Genomic DNA, 6,037 nt, shown 5'->3' on the forward strand with positions numbered 1-6,037 from the left:
TCAACATAGAGGCAAACAATTACAAGTGAATTATTCCAAGACTTATGATAGATGCATTTATCACACTCATTTGATTTAAAACTATTTTCAATCATGCAGGAATCAAATTTTTCATGTCATTGCTTAGGTGCCTGTTTCAAGCCATATAAGGATTTAATAAGTTTACACACTTTACTTTCTTGGCCTGCGTCTATAAAATCCTCAGGTTGATCCATATAAATTTCTTCATTTAGGTCCATATTTAAAAAAGCAGTTTTTACATCCATTTGATGAATATGCAAATAAAATTTCAGCAAGAACAATTAAGAGTCTAATGGATATAATTTTAGTTACCGGAAAAAAAGTATCAAAAAATTCTAGGCCTTCTAGTTGCTTAAAACCTTTTGTAACTAGCCTAGCTTTATACTTATCAACAGATTTATCCGGTTTTAATTTTTTTTTAGGACCCATTTGCACCCAATTATTATACAACTTGGTGGGTAAATCAACCAACTTCCAAGTTTTAATAGAAATTAGTGACTCCATTTCATCATTTACAGCCTCTTTCCAAAAAATAGCATCAGGTAATAATAAAGCTTTTTGTAAAGTAAGAGGGTCATTTTCAATATTAAAAACATAAAAATCAAGACCAAAATCTTTTTTTATTCTAGCTCTTTTACTCCTTCTTAACTCAAAAGCATCATTTTCTTTATTTTGTAAAATAGAAGTAGAAGAACTAGGCATAGACAAAAATTTATCTTTATATCATTGACCCCCACTATTTTTAGACTCAAATGGAAATTTATTTTCATGAAAAATAGCATCACCTAATTCTATAATTATATTCTCTTCAAGATTTAAAAATCTATAGGTTGTACTATTAGAAGCATAACCAAGAAAAGTACAAATGGTAATATTTTTACCCAAATTCATGATTTTAGGATCTGTTAGCCTAACATAGGCTAAACAACACCAAACTCTCAAATAACCCAAATTTGGCTTGTGATTTTTCCACAACTCAAATGGTGTCAATTTTATTTTCTTATGAGGCACCTTATTCAACACATAACATGCAGTCAAAATAGCTTCACCCCACAAATTTAAAGGTGCATTTAACTCAATAAGCATGGCATTAATTAACTCTACCAAAGTTCTATTTTTTCTTTCAGCCACACCGTTTGATGCAAGAGAATAAAATGGAGTAGTTTCATGAATTATTCCCAATGATCTAACAAAAGAATTAAATTCATTAGACTCATATTCACGGCTTCTATCACTTCTAATTCTTTTTATTTTTCTACCGAATTGATTTTCAACCTCATGGAGATCATTTTTAAAATTTTCAAACGCAACACTTTTATTTTTCATCAAGTAAACATATGTGTACTTAGAGAAATCATCAATAAAAGTGATAAAATATCTTTTTCCTCCATGAGTTAAACTTCCTCCAAGTTCACAAATATCAGTATAAACTAATTCCAACGATTCAATGTTTCTTTCAACTTGGAAATGAGGCCTTTTAGTTATTTTAGCTTTACTACAAGCCTCACATTTTTTAAAATTCTTTTTAATCATTGGGATTATTACTAGACTACTCATGATTCCCACATAATGATTATTAATATGACACAAACGAGCATGCCAAAAATTAGTAGAAGAAAGCATATAAACAGAACAAGAAGAAGTTTTATTTCTCAACATTCAACTTGAACATCCCATCACATGCATACCCCTTACCCACAAAAATACCCTTTTTCACTATTACATATTGATCATTCTCAATAATTTGTTTGAAGCCTGCCTTGTTAAGAAGAAAACTAGACATCAAATTTTTTCTCATTGAAGGAGTATAAAGTACGTCTTTCAACGTTAATACTCTTCCTGAAGTAAACTTCAACTCGACCTCTCCCTTTCCAAGCACCTGGGTTGTGTGAGAATCACCAAGCATGATAGTTTTGGGCTTCTCAAATAGAGTATACACTTTAAACCAATCTCTATCATAGAAAACATGACGGTTTGCTCCAGAATCAGCCCACCATCCATCAACATTTTCTACCATGTTAATGTCTGTTATCACCGGCACAAGTGGCTCTTCGGTAACGTTTGCCTGTGGTGTAGGACCACGTTTCCGAAATTTGCAAAATCGAGCAATATGCCCACTCTTTCCACAGACAAAGCATGGTTTTGCAATTTGAACTTGTTGATTCTGTGCTTGGTTGTTTGCACCATTATTCTTTTTGGGAGGTCTACCATAATTTTCCTTAAAAGTCTTCTTCTTCGGCTTCAAAGAAGTATTTTTGTGAGTTTCAGGAGTAATATTATTTGAAGTAATTAAATTTACCTTTGTAGTGACGGGTTGTAGAGTGCTCTCTTCTGATTGCATAAGTGCATCTTGGCCTCTTGCCTCTTCTTCCATGCGAATCTGCATTATCAACGTCTCAAGTGAAATTTCCTTTTGTTTGTGACACATAGTTTTTTTGAAATTCCTTCCATGAAGGTGGAAGTTTATCTATTATGCCACAAATAATAAGATTGTCTTAATATCCTCGGAACTGAGCTCTCCAACGATCATTATGAAGTCTTGAGCTTGGTCTACTACAGATTTATTGTCCACCATTTGAAAACGAAAAAATCTGCTAGTAGCATATTTTTTCGCACCTGCCTCCTCGTTATCATACTTACTCTGCAATGCTTTCCAAATTTTCTTTGCAGTAGAGTAAGTTCTATCATAATAATCATAAAAATTATCAGATAGACAATTAAGAAGATAATACCAACACTTGTATGAATCATTGTTATATTTTTCAATTTTTTCTTGAAGGGCAATTAGCTCATCATCATTCATGGAGGAGTTGTCTATTTTGCTTGGATTCTTCTCAGTTAAAACGTTAGAAACATTGAGAAGACTTAAATAAAAAAGTGCTTTACCCTTCCATCTCTTGAAATGAGTATCAATGAAACGGAATGGCTTGTTGAGATCTCCCACCTTGATATCCGTGAATTTTTCAACTGTAGCCATTTGAATCTCTTTAAAATTGTTGGTGAAAATACAATTACAGTTGAAAATAAAATGAAGAAAATAAAAAAAATCTTAAGACTGAGGCGCGGATATCTCGCTCTCTTCGCGAACACGAGGAGTTGACCGCGTTCGCGAAGAAGGAATTGAAATAGCTGGGCAGAATGTTTAAAAGGCCTATTCCGCGATTTTTGAGCTTAAGTTCCTCCATTTTTGGGCGATTTTGAAGCTTTTTGAAGTGGATTGAAGAGGGAATCAAGGGGGAACACTTGGAGGTAAGATTTATGGACTTAATACTCAATTCTAATGTGATTTATACCTAATTAATCATGGAATATTTAGAATTTAAGCCTAAATATTGAAGAATTAGGGCTTGTAATTGGAGACCTAGAATTTGGGATTTGAGGAGTCGTTTGTGGTTGGATTTTGGTGCTTTTGATATGAATGAACTCGGGAGTGATAAGGAGTCTATTAATGTAATTTTATGTGTTTATCTTTTCTCGATGCTTTTCATTTACTTGTTTAACAGTTAAAAAGATGTTTTAAAGAAGCTTATACTAAACTAAGGTGTTTTTATAAGACTTTACTATTTTATTGCATTGTATTGGCTTTACACTGCCTCTTCGTAGCATTTTGCTATGTTTTACGTGTTTTCTTGTCGCTCAGTTTTCATTTATTTTTATTACTCACTGAGTTGGAGTACTCTTTTTACTCTCTGCACCCTGTGTGCAGATTCAGGAGCTTCAGGTCCATCCAGTGAGGGTTGATTTCTCCCAGCAGGCTATTCGGGGTCCACTAGGTAGTTGTTCGGCGTTCGCAGCCCAGTGTTTCTCCCTCCTATCTTACTTTCTGTTTCTAGTTCTGTAATAGACTGTATAAACTCTATCAGACTCTTAGACACATATTTAGATGCTCATGACTGGTGATATCCCGATGTCGGGCTGTGTTGGTTTCAGCAAAGTGTACTAGTTTACTTTTATTTTGGGATTATTAGCATATTAATGACTTAAATTATTGTTATTATAATTGTTTAGAATGAATTGGGTGTTGTGTCGGTTGGCCTTGTTTCACGATAGGCGCCATCACAATCGGGTACGGATTTAGGGTCGTGATAATTACGGCCTTGTGCTATCCCGATTTTATGAGTATTTTTTAGAACAAGCCCAATTCTCATAGGAAGCGGCATACTTCCACACTCATATAGGTGAAATCTGTCAAGGGTGCTCCTGTAACTCTAACACCCCACTCATACGAGTTACAAATTTTCATTAATAATTAATAAAACTCAACCTCGCAAATCATTACAGGATAAATCCACTCACACCATAGGGATGGAACAATAAAAAATAGTGCATTTCAAACCAAGCCATCATATGATTCATTCTTACCATTGAACCTGGTGATAGGATCTCTAATCCCCAGGTTGGGTTTCCTCATATATGACTTATGAGCTTGTGGGCTTCAATCCTATCCCCCTCGATGTGCTCCAGACCCTTTCTCTAGCTAAGGCTTTAGTCAGTGGATCTGCAAGATTATCACAAGATTTAAAATAATCAACATTATTGGTACCACTTGTAAAATATAGTTTCATAGTCAAAATAGGAGGAATTAGTTTTTCAAAATAAGAAATTTGAAATAATAAATCTCTCAACCGATTCGCTTCATCACTAGCTGAAGCTAAAGCAATTAGCTCAGCCTCCATGGTAGAGTTAGCAATTATTGTTTGCTTTTCGATTTCCAACAAATAGTACCATCTCCTAAAGTAAAAATATAACCTGTTGTAGAACAGGAATCACCAGATAAAGTATTCCAATCTGCATCAGAAAAACCTTCGAGAACAACAGGATATTTTTTATAAAATAAGCCATAGGTTTTTGTACCAAGTAAATACCTCATAACTCTTGTTATAGCATGTCAATGTTCACTACCTGGCTTACTTGTAAACCTGCTAAGTACTCCTACTGCGTATGCAATATCAGGCGGAGTATAGTCAGTCACATATCTCAAGCTTCCGATTAATCTAGCATATTCCTTTTGATTTATCATATCATTGTCACTTTGTACAGGAAATAAGTGAACACTTGAATCAAAAAGGGTTACAACATGCTTGCAATCAATAAAATTATATTTTGTCAAAAAAAATTCAACATAATATGACTAGTCAAAGAAAGTTCCATCACATGTTCTAGTAATTTTCATTCCAAGAATGAAATTTGCCTCACCCAAATCTTTCATGTCAAAATGGATACTAAGCATGCTTTTAATTTCTCCAATAACATTTATGTTAGAGCCAAATATTAACAAATCATCAACATAGAGGCAAACAATTACATGTGAATTATTCCAAGACTTATGATAGATGCACTTATCACACTCATTTGATTTAAAACTATTTTCAATCATGCGGGAATCAAATTTTTCATGCCATTGCTTAGGTGCCTGTTTCAAGCCATATAGGGATTTAATAAGTTTACACACTTTACTTTCTTGGCCTGCGTCTATAAAATCCTCAGGTTGATCCATATAAATTTCTTCATTTAGGTCCCCATTTAAAAAGCAGTTTTTACATCTATTTGATGAATATGCAAATCAAAAATTTCAGCAACAACAATTAAAAGTTTAATGGATGTAATTCTAGTTACTGGAAAAAAAGTATCAAAATATTCTAGACCTTCTAGTTGCTTAAAACCTTTTGTAACTAGCCTAGCTTTATACTTATCAACAGATTCATCCGGTTTTAATTTTTTTTAGGACCCATTTGCACCCAATTATTTTACAACCTGGTGGGTAAATCAACCAACTTCCAAGTTTTATTAGAAATTAGTGACTCCATTTCATCATTTACAGCCTCTTTCCAAAAAATAGCATCAGGTGATAATAAAGCTTTTTGTAAAGTAAGAGGGTCATTTTCAATATTAAAAACATAAAAATCAAGACCAAAATCTTTTTTTATTCTAGCTCTTTTACTCCTTCTTAACTCAAAAGCATCATTGTCTTTATTTTGTAAAATAGAAGTAGAAGAACTAGGCATAGACAAAAAAT

Source organism: Nicotiana sylvestris, chromosome 4, assembly GCF_000393655.2.
Source record: "Nicotiana sylvestris chromosome 4, ASM39365v2, whole genome shotgun sequence".
NCBI classification, from domain to species: Eukaryota; Viridiplantae; Streptophyta; class Magnoliopsida; order Solanales; family Solanaceae; genus Nicotiana; species Nicotiana sylvestris.